This window comes from Neophocaena asiaeorientalis, unplaced genomic scaffold, assembly GCF_003031525.2.
Source record: "Neophocaena asiaeorientalis asiaeorientalis breed wild unplaced genomic scaffold, Neophocaena_asiaeorientalis_V1.1 scaffold119, whole genome shotgun sequence".
Lineage (NCBI taxonomy): Eukaryota > Metazoa > Chordata > Mammalia > Artiodactyla > Phocoenidae > Neophocaena > Neophocaena asiaeorientalis.
In genome coordinates this window covers 4,772,478-4,784,633 of record NW_020175821.1, presented here as the reverse complement: position 1 = coordinate 4,784,633, position 12,156 = coordinate 4,772,478, and positions in this window count along the sequence as shown.

The window sequence follows — 12,156 nt, the reverse complement described above, 5'->3', positions numbered from 1 at the left end:
AGTTACTAAGTAAACTCAGAGGGTGGCAGGGCAAGGGCATCAGCTTGAGATTCAGTTTTGATTTGTTATACAGCAAGATTGTTGGGTGGGAAGACCAGAAATCAAATTCTTATCATGCGAGCCAAGTTACTATGACACTTTGGGGAAAAAAACCAGAGTGTGGAATCAACCTCTGGGGTTACAATCACAGTATCGTGTTGTCATTCATTTGGCTCTGGGTATACAATACAAAGCATCTGCAACTTAATATTCATTCACTTAGGCCAGAGTTACTCCACGGTCCTTTTACTATGCCCAGTCCATAAGGAAGGATTATACATGTTTTAAATCTTGTTCAAGAGAGCACATTTTTAACATTGATATTAAAAACAAATATTTTTTGTAATATTAAAAACAAAAAAGGAAACATCCTCTCATTGTCATTTCACAATCCTTGTTCAAGCATCTTAACAACTTTCATCTCATGAATGTGGGAATGGAAATTAACACGAGAGTGAAAAAGAAGGTACCTTCTGTAGGAAGTTTGCACTCTTCTCTGCTGTCAGATTCCATCTTCTTGGCAATGCACCTGGAGGCTGCTGGGTTCCCTGACTCCTGAATCCCTTTCCTAATCTTTAAGCATGAATTTCTGGCCCAGCAATGCTCTGTTCTCAAGCCTAATATTGATGTCCAGGTTATGACACTATCCTTTGAACTCAGCCCTACTGAGACTTGTATACTTCCCTGTATGGGTCAACTGGACACTAAGCTTGCTCCTAACACATCACCAAGCTTCCTAGGAATGATGGGAGTCACCATGGCTCACTGGCTATTTACAGGGCTATGCCGGGAAGACAGAGGTACTAATGAAGTCATGATGCCTACGAGTCAGTATTCATGTAAACAGAAGTTAATGCCTCCTCCCACTGCCATTCATAATCCTCTTCAACCAGCTAAACAGTCCATGCATACCTCATGATGAGGTGCAGGAGTGAAACAAGAGAAACAGGACAGTGTACCTGTCTGAGAAATCTTGCCGCCCATTCAGAGATGTTCTCCTTGGATGTCTTTAATATTATTTTGGTCCGGTGGGCTTCTGGCATCCTGTGACACAAAGCACAAATTCATGAATCAGAGGTGTACAGGTGCTTCCTTGACAGTTTGATTCAGAGAAACTGCATTTACAGCACTTGTATCAGTAGATCAGAAAAATACCAACAATTTTATAAGTCTTACGTATTACCTAGGTGAAGGTAAAACATTATAAGTCACAAGGGTATACAAGTTATCACTGAAAAGACCTAACTAATAGATAAAAAAATTAAGAATGATAGAAATATCTATTCATCAGAGAGAGAAGAAGTATTATTAACCAAATCAAATTTAACTCTAGGTATTCATACCCTCTTCAAAAAAGAACTATCTAGTCACATGATTGTTATACTTGCTCCCATCTCCCAATGAAATATAGTATCTGTGAAGAGACAATAATAGCAACGGTCAATTGAAAAGGAAAGATCTACCTATAACTTAGTAAAACAATTTAAATTTCATAGAAGGAGTTAAACAAAGAGACAGAGAAAGAGAAGTGTATAACAATACACTTTTAATGAATTACCTTAAAGCTGCCCTGAGGTGTGGCCAAGGTAGTGGAGCAGGAAGCCCCTGAGTGTATCTCCTCCAACAGGCACAGCAAAATCACAACTATTAATAGAGCAACTATAGGAGAATGACCTGAACACTAGCAGAAAAGATTTTCCGCAACTAAAGATAAAAGAAGGAACCACAATGAGATGGATAGGAGGGGCAGAGACACAGTATAGTCAGGGCCCATACTCCTCAGTATGTGACCCACAAATGGGAGGATAATCACAGTTGCAGAGGTTCTCCCCATAGAGCTAGGAGTCTGAGGTCCACATCGGGCTCCCCAGCTCAGGAGCTCTGCACAGAGCTTCCAGAATGTCTGATTTTGAAGGCCAGTGGGGCTTGTGTACAGGAGAGCTGGAGGGCTGTAGGAAACAGAGACTCCACTCTCAAAGGACAGGAACAAAATCTCACACGCTCCAAATCCCAGTGCAGAGGCAGTACTTTGAAAGCAGCCTGGATCAGACCCATTGGCTGATATTGGAGAACCTCCCATAGAGGCAGGAGGCAACTGGGATGCCCCCTGGGGACACAGGTACTGTTGGCAGCCCGTTTAGGGAGTTGTCCTACCAAAGGACACTGGTGCTGGCAAGCACCATTTTAGAGCCCTCTCTCTAGCCTATTAGCACTGGAAGCATGCCCACCCACCAGTGGGCCAGCACCAGTCCTGGGACTCCCTGGCCAGGCAGCCAGCTGCCCTGGGACCCAGCCTCACCTACCAGTGGGCCAGCACCAGTTCTGGGACCTCCCAGGCTGCACAGCCAGCCATGCCAGACCTGGCCTCACCCACCAGTGGGCCAGCAGCCATTGTACAAGGCAGGGCTTGGCAGCCAAATGGGCCAGAAGTCAGCCCTGTCAACCAGTGTACCTGCAGTAGTTGGCCCACCACCCTAGAAAGGCCCATGCATCCCACATAGGAGGCACACCTAAAGCATACAGGTCTGGTGACCAGAGGGGAGCATGTTGTTGGGTCATATAAGACATCTCCTACATAAGGCCACTTCCTCAAGCTCGGGAAACATAACCAACATACCTAATACATAGAAAAAAAAAACACAGAGAGTTAGGCAAAACCAAGAGACAGAGGAATATGTTCCAAATGATGGAACAAGACAAAACCTCAGAAAAAGAACTAAACAAAGTAGAGATAAGCAATCTACTTGATAAAGAGTTTAAGGTAGGGCTTCCCTGGTGGTGCAGTGGTTAAGAATCTGCCTGCCAGTGCAGGGGACACAGGTTCGAGCCCTGGTCTGGGATGAGCCCATGTGATGTGGAGCAACAAAGCCGTGCACACAACTACTGAGCCTGCACTCTGGAGCCCTCGAGCCACAACTACTGAGCCCACATGCCATGACTACTGAGGCCCATGCACCTAGAGTCCGTGCTCCGCAACAAGAGAGGCCACCACAATGAGAAGCCAGCGCACCGCAACAAAGAGTAGCCCCTGCTCACTGCAACTAGAGAAAGCCCATGCGTAGCAACAAAGACCCAATGCAGCCAAAAATAATTAATTTTAAAAAATGAATTTAAGGTAATAATCATAAAGATGTTCCACAAACTTGGGAGAATGAACACTGAGAATTTTATCAGAGAGTGAGAAACCAAAAAATACACTAGAAAGAATCAACAGTAGACTAGATGATACAGAGGAATGGATCAGTGATCTGGAAGACAGAGTAGTGAAAATCACCCAAGTTGAACAGAAAAAAATAATCAAAAAAATGAAAATAGTTTAAGAGACCCCTGGATCAACATCAAGTGTGCTAACATTCACATTATAGGGGTCCCAGAAAGTGATGACAGAGAAAAAAAAGCAGATAATTTATTTTAAGAAATAATAGCTGAAAACTTCCCTAACCTGGGAAAGGAAACAGACATCCAGGTCCAGGAAGCACAGAGTGCCAAAAGAGATGAACTCAAAGAGGGCCACAAGATACATTATAATTAAAATAGTAAAAATGAAAGATAAAGAGAGAATACTAAAAAGCAGCAAGAGGAAAGCAACTAGTTACACACAAGAGAACTTCCATAAGATTCTCAATTGACTTTCAGGGGAAACTAACAGGCCAGAAGGGAGTCGCACAATATATTCAAAGTGATGTAAGAAAAAAATCATATAACCAAGAATACTCTACAAAGCAAACATATCATTCAGGTTTGAAGGAGAGATAAAGAGTTTTACAGACAAGCAAAATCTAAAAGACATCAGCACCACTAAACCAGCATTCAAGAAATGTTAAAGGGACTTCTCTAAGTGGAAAATTAAAGACCACAACTACAAATACAGAAAATTATGAAAGGAAAAAATCTCATTTGTAAAGACAAACATACAATAAAGTATCAATCACTTATAAAGCTGGTAGGAAGATCAAAAGACAAAAGTAATAAAATAATTCATATCCATGATAAGTAGTTAAGGGATACAAAAAGCAAAAAGATGTAAAATATGATGTAAAAACAGTAAGCATCAGGGAGTGGGGAGAGTAAAGATGCAGGGTTGTTAGGATGTATTTGTGCTTAAGAGATCATCAATTTAAAATAATCATATACATATACATATATATGTTGTTATATGTGAACTTCCTAATAACTATAAACTGAAAACCTATAAAAGATACACACACAAAAATGAGAAAAAATCCAAGAATAACACTAAAAATAGTCATCAAATCACAGGAAAAGAGAGCAAAAGAAGAAAAGAACAAAAAAAAACCTACAAAAACATCAAGAAAACAATTAACAAAATGGCAGTAAGTACATACCTATCAATTATTACTTTAAATGTAAAAGGACTAAATGCTCCTATCAAAGACATAGGGTGGCTGACTGGATAAAAATTTTTAAAACCCATATATATGCTGCCTACAAGAGACTTATTTCAGACCTAAAGAGACACACAGACTGAAAGTGAGGGGATGGAAAAAGGTATTCCACACAAATGGAAACAAAAAGAAAGCTGAGATAGCAATAAATATATCAGACAAAATAGACTTTAAAACAAAACTGTAATGAGACAAAGAAGAACATTACATAATGATAAAGAGACCAATCCAACAAGAATATATAACAATTGTAAATATATATGATATGCACCCAACATAGGAGCACCTAAATACATAAAGCAAATATTAATAGACATAAAGGAAGAAATTGAAAGTAACACAATAATAGTAGGGTACTTTTAACACTCCCCGTACATCAATGGACAGATCTTCCAGACAGAAAATCAAAGAGGAAACACTGACCTTAAATGATACATTAGACCAGATAGACTTAATATATATCTATAGAACATTCAATCCAAAAGCAGCAGAACACAAATTTTAAGTGCACATGGGACATTCTCCAGGATAGATCACATGCTGGGCCACAAAACAAGTCTCAGTAAATTTAAGAAGATTAAAATCATATCAATCATCTTTTCTGACCACCATGCTATGAGACTAGAAATCAACTACCAAAAAGATGCATAAAACACAAACATGTGGAGGCTAACCATATGTTATTAACCAAGTCACCAAAGAAGTCAAAGAGGAAACTAAAAATATACTTGGAATCAAATGAATGGAAACACAACGTTCCATAATCCATGGTACACAGCAAAAGCAGCTCTAAGAGGAAAGTTTAGAGTGATACAAGCCTATCTCAGGAAACAAGAAAAATCTCAAATAAACAAACTAATCTTACATCTAAAGGAACTAGAAAAAGAACAAAACTGAAAGTTAGTAGAAGGAAAAACATTAATGAAGATCAAAGCATAAATAAGTGAAGTAGAGACTAAAAAGCAATAGAAAAGATCAATGAAACTAAGAACTGGTTCTTTGAAAAGATAAACAGAATTTGATAACCTTTAGGCAGACTCATAAAGAAGAAAGAGAGAGGTCCCAAATTATTAAAGTCTGAAATGAAAGAGAAGTTACAACCGACACCACAGAAATACAAAGGATCATAAAATATTACTGTGAACAACTATACACCAATAACATGGACAACCTAGAAGAAATGGGTAAATTCCAAGAAACATATACTCTCCCAATATTGAATCAGGAAGAAACAGAAAATATGAACAGGCTAGTTACCAGTAATGAAATTAAATCCATTATTTAAAAAAAAAAAGAAAGAAAACTCCCCCAAAACAAAAGTCCAGGACCATATGGCTTCACAGGAGAATTCTACCACATTTAAAATACAGTTAACATCTATCCTTCTCAAATGATTCCAAAAAAGTGAAGAGGAAGGAACACTTTTGAACTCATCCTCTGAGGCTAGCATCACTCTGATTCCAAAACCAGACAAAGACAGCACAAAACCAGAAAATTATAGATTAATATCACTAATGAACATAAATGCAAAAATGCTCAACAAAGTATTAGCAAACTAAATTGAACAATATGTTAAAAGCATCATGCACCATAATCAAGTGGGATTTATTCCAGGGATATAAGTATGGTTCAATAGCTGCAAATCAATCAATGTGATATATCACAACAACAAATTGAATAAAGATAATCATATAATCATCTCAATAGATGCAGAAAAAGCTTTTGCCAAAATTCAATATCAATTTATGATAAAAATTCTCAACAAAGTGGATATAGGGGGAGCATACTTCAATGTATAAAGGGAGCATACTTCAACATAATAAAGGTCATATATGACAAACCCACGGCCAAGGTCATACTCAACAGTGAAAAGCTGAAAGCATTTCCTCTAAGATCAGAACAAGACAAGCATGCCCACTCTCACCACTTATATTCAACATAGTATTGGAAATTCTAGCCACAGCAATCAGACAGAAAAAGAAGTAAAAGGAATACAAATTAGAAAGAAGTAAAACAGTCATTGTTTATAGATGGCGTGGTGCTACATAGAGAAAATCCTAAAGATGCCACCAAAAAACTATGAGAGCTCATCAGTGAATTCAGTAAGGTTGCAGGATATAAAACTGTTATACAAAAATCTGTTGCATTTCTATACACTAGCAACAAACTATCAGAAAGAGAAGTTAAGAAAACAATCTCAGTTACATTTGCATCAAAATGAATAAAACACCTAGTAATAAATCTAACCAAGGAGGTAAAAGACTGATCCTTGGCAAACTTTAAGCATTGATGAAAGAAATTCAAGACAACAAAAACAAATGGAAAGATGTACTGTGTTCATGGATTGGAAGAATATTGTTAAAATGACCATACTCCCTCAAGGCAATCTACAGATTCAACGAAATCCCTGTCAAAATACCAATGGCATTTCTTTCTCACAGAACTAGAATAATTCTAAAATTTATATGAAAACACAAAGACCCTGAATAGCCAGAACAATCATGAGAAAGAAAACAAAGCTGGAGGTATCAAACTCCCTGATTTCAAACTATACTACAAAGCTACAATAATCAAAACAGTATGGTACTGGCACAAAAACAGACATACAGATCAATGGAAGCAAATAGAGATCCCGGAAATAATCCCATGCTTTATATGGTCAATTAATCTATGATAAAGGAGGCAAGACTATGCAGGGAAAAGTGTTATTGGGAAAACTGGACAGTAATATGCAAAAGAATCAAACTGGACTACTTTCTCATACGATATACAAAAATAAATTCAAACTGGATTAAAGACTTAAATGTAAGTGCTGAATCCATAAAACTCCTAGAAGAAAATATAGGCAGCTCACTGTTTGACATCAGTCTTAGCAATCTTTTTTTGGATATGTCTCCTCAAGCAAGGGAGACAAAAGCAAAAATAAACAAATGGGACTACAGCAAACTAAAAAGCTCTTGTACAGCAAAGGAAACCATCACTAAAACAAAAAGAGTGCCAACTGAATGGGAGAAGATATCTGCAAATGATATGTTTAATAAGAGTTTAATATCCAAAATATACAAAGAACTCATATAACTCAACTTAAAAAAATAAACAACCCAATTAAAAAATGGGCAGAGGGGCTGAATAGTTACTTTTCCAAATAAGACATACAGATGACCAACAGACTCATGAAAAGACACTCAAAATCACTAATCATCAGGGTAATGCAAATCAAAACCACAATGAGATACCACCTCACACTTGTAAAAATGACTATCATCAAAAAGACAACAAAATCATAAGTGTTGGTGAGGATGTGGAGAAAAGGGAACCCTTGTACACTGTTGGTGGGATTGTAAATTGGGGCAGCCACTATGGAAAACAGTATGGACGTTCCTCAAAAAGTTAAAAATAGAACTGCCATATGATTCAGCACTTTCATTTCTGGGTATTTACTCAAAGAAAATAAAACACTAATTCAGAAAGTTATATGCACTCCAGTGTTCACTGCAGCATTATTTACAACAACCAAGATATGGAGAAAACCTAAGTGTCCATCGATAGATGAATGGATAAAGAAGGTGTGGTGTGTGTATGTATAAACACACACACACACTCACATATATAACACAATGGAATATTACTCAACCATTAAAAAGGAAATCTTGCCATTTGTGACAACATAGATGGATCTAGAGGGCATTATACTAAATGTATTAAGTTAGAGAAAGACAAATACCATATGATCTCCCTTATATGTGGAATCCAAAAAAACAAAACAAACAAACAAACCAAAATGAAAACAGACTCATAGATACAGAGAAAAAATGGGTGGTTACCAGAAGAGAGGCAGGTAGATGGTGGGGGAAATAGGTGAAGGTGATTATGAGGTAAAAACCTCCAGTTATATAATGAATAAGGCACAGCAATATAATATAAAACATAAGAAATATGGTCAATAATATTGTAATAACTTTGTATGGGGACAGATGGTTACTTGACTGATCATGATGATCATTTCATAATGTATGTAAATGTCAAATCATTCTGGTATATACCTGAAAGTAACATAATATTGTAAGTGAACTATATTTCAATTAAAAATGAAGCAAAATAAATTTGGTAACATTTACAGATTAAAAAAACTATTCCTTTAAGTTAAATCACAAGCTATTTTTTTTTACCTGACAGCACCGTAACTGCACAATACTGTAAAATACATTTGATTTCACTTTATTAGATGCATTTCTGAATATTATCAGCAAAGGGAATTTATGTATAATAATTCGAATCAAATATTTGTGTCCCTTTTATATGTGTTTTAACTTAGAAAACAGTCTTACAGAAATTATATCTACCTCAGCATGGATTATAATAAAAATCACACTTAACATTGATTCTGAAAAACTTTCTGAATTGTTCTCCTTGTTGTGTAGGAGAGTACCATAAACTCTGCACAAAGAAAATACTCCACAGTAGATTAAAGCCATAATGCACCAATGCATATTAAAATGTACCACATATATAGTAAATTTCCTCAGACTTCTTATTCCTTTGAAGATGCTTAATTGTAAGGCCATCGGAGTAGTGAGTCCATTCTCTTAGGGACAGAGCAGTACTTGCTCAGTGGACTTTTTTCTCTTCTCTCAAAAAACAATTTTTTGTTTCTACCTGTTGGTTTTAGAAAGTGTTGCTCACCTACTACCAGAGAAATATTTTAAAGTAGCAGCTATAAATCTAAATTAATTCAATATGATTTCTTCTGGAAAGCCAGTTAGAAATGATTTGAAGAAGTTCACCTGGATGTTTACAAAGTGATCTTTTATTTTTGTTTCTTTGTGTACCACTATCAGCGAGAAACACAGCAGACTCTCGGCAATGCAGGCTGGAGCCCCAAAGTCAGAGAAGGGGCAGCCCTGACATTCATATATTTAAATCAAGCCACCACTATGAATCATAAGACACAGAAAAACAAAATCATTCTAGAACGATATGTACTCAGGGTAATATATATTTACACATATTTTCTGTGAATGCCTACAAGTATGTGTTTTCTGGAAAACATAAATTTTACCAAGAATTTGGAAAATTATCTCCAATTAGTTGGCACTAAGGAATTTAAGCATTGGATTGGTGATTTAGCTATCTATGATTCCAACCCTGTGACTCTATGTTCTATGAAACCTTCTGAAAAACTAAAAGGTATTTTTAAAGCTCTTATTTGTTTTGTAATTTTGAAAACACCATCTTAGGACAAAAGACTTCTTGATACAGTCTAGATAAGCAAGAACCCTAATTAATAAAATTACCTTCTGACTATAATATTTCTCATTCTATTCGTCCTCATCGTTTTGAAAGAATGGACGCCAGCATTTAAAAGACAATGTAAACACCAGAAGTCAGTGAAGTTATTCAGAGAGAACTTCTGGTTACTTCTAAAGATGCAGCAGTTTTTAAAGATTCCATTTAGTCTGCCCGTTAAAAGCAATTTAAAACTTTCTTATTCTTCTTTATGTGGAGTTACAATTTCTGACTAAACACTTTTTTTTTAGTTATTGGGCAGTTTAATCCAAAATACAGCTCCACAGTATGTTTATGAACCACTAGACAGGAATGATATAGTCCAGTTTAGGAAGAAAACATGTATCTAGCCTTTAAAGATTTTATGTCTTTTTTATTAAAAACAATTAAGACAGATTGAAGATTTCACATATTTTTGTGTACATTTTATACATAATATATATGCATAGATTCAATCCATTAAAAGTGTTTGCTACATTACCTCACACTAATATTAATATTGAAGTACAGATCTTAGATCTTCTCCATGAAGTCTAATGCATAAGCTTTTCCTATGATTAAAGTGATAAAATGAAAGGAACAACTCAAATAAAATTATCAACTATTCTTTATTCATAATAACTCTATTTTAATATCTTTTTAAATCTTGCAAAAATGGTAAATTAGAAGATAATTAGTTGCACTTGCACCTAGAAGCTGTATTAAGGTCGTGGATTCAAGTTTTCTGATGGAAACTTCTAACCGTAATACCCTAAAACCAAATCAAAACAAACAAAGCAAAACAAAGTGTCCAAAATTTGAAGTTTTCATGTAATATACTTTCATAACGAAAACATTGGTGGCTAAGGAAAGAAACAGAGAATTCTCATGAGCAGAGCATTATAGCAGAGTGAATGAAGCTCTGCCCTTATTCCTAGAAGCAGTGCTGGCAAGTGAAAAAAACCAATAGGATTCTAATACCCCAGATGTAAGGAAAAGCAAATTCAGTGAATAAGCCTATCCTTTCTCTCTTCTGACTGGACCCACCAAAAATGGCTCCTTGCTGAAAATACATGAAATGGAAAAAGTGGACCAAAAGATGATACTCTCTGATGGAGAAGGAGGGTCCATAGATAAGCACTGAGCTGCAGGTATACAAATTAATATTTGGCATAATCAATCTCTGTAGCTATCATCTATCTACCCATCTAAATTATATATTACACAATATATTTACATATTATTTTATAATAATATATAATGTAATTATATTAGATATTAATCTTTCTTATATATTTAATATAATTGATAATATCTGTATTATATAATTGATATTACTATATAATATATATCATACCTTATATACATATCTTAAATATGGGTATGTGTGTATGTATAATATATATAATACATAATATATTTAATTCAGAGAATAATGAACTATTAGAAATGAAGAATAGTAGAAATGAATAATTCAATAGAAGATTTAGAAGATAAAGTTAAGGAAATCCAGAAACTAGAATTTTTTGAAAAGAGTAGAAAATTAGAGGGAAATAATTTAAAAATTAGAGCATTATAAGAATGTGATGTGCCATCTGACTAAAAGGAGTTTCATAAAGAGAAAACAGAGGTGAGGAATTATCAAATGAATAATAAAATACAATTTCCTAGAACTGAAGGAGAAAAGTCCATAGATTAAGAGGGCCCAGTAAGTGTTCAGAATAATAAATTAGAAAAAAAAAAAGACCCACCAGACTGATGACACAGTTATGCTAACATGAGATTCTCTATTTTGTAACCAACCCTCTTTTTGTTTTTTGTAATCCATAGTGAAATAAGTGACAAATCTGACTTGCTATTTTTTCCAATCTTCAAAACTGAACCAAACTTTATGATGTGGGTCAGACTTTATGAATTAGAAGTTAGAAATTTTAGAACACCGGCATAAAAATAATAGTATTTGCACCCAGAGAAATAAAGCACATCAAATAAATAGGTCAGTATCAGAATGGCACAGAATTCTCAAAGCAGCACCAGGAGCTAAAAGAAACTAAAGTAATACCTTCAAAATTTGAAGGGAAATGATTTCTATACCTAGACAAACTGTTAGTCAAATATAAGAAAATGAATATATTTCCAATATAAAAAATCTAAAATACTGACCACCCTATCTATACCTTTTCTCAGGAAGAAGTTCTACTCCACTATTATAAGAGTTAAGGTAAAAGAGATGGACATGCAACCTAAGAGGTCCAATGTAGGCGAAAAGCAAAAGGAACTCCCAATCTCCAAGGTTTGGAGTTGGGTGGGGAAGGAATGAGGATGGAAAGTTCCAGGAGGAGTAGCATAGCCAAACCCAGGTTAATTTCCCCCAGTGAACTCCTAGGAGAACAGCTGCCCAGCAGACCCAGAGTCACTATGCCATATAAGAAGAGTTTTAAAGTTC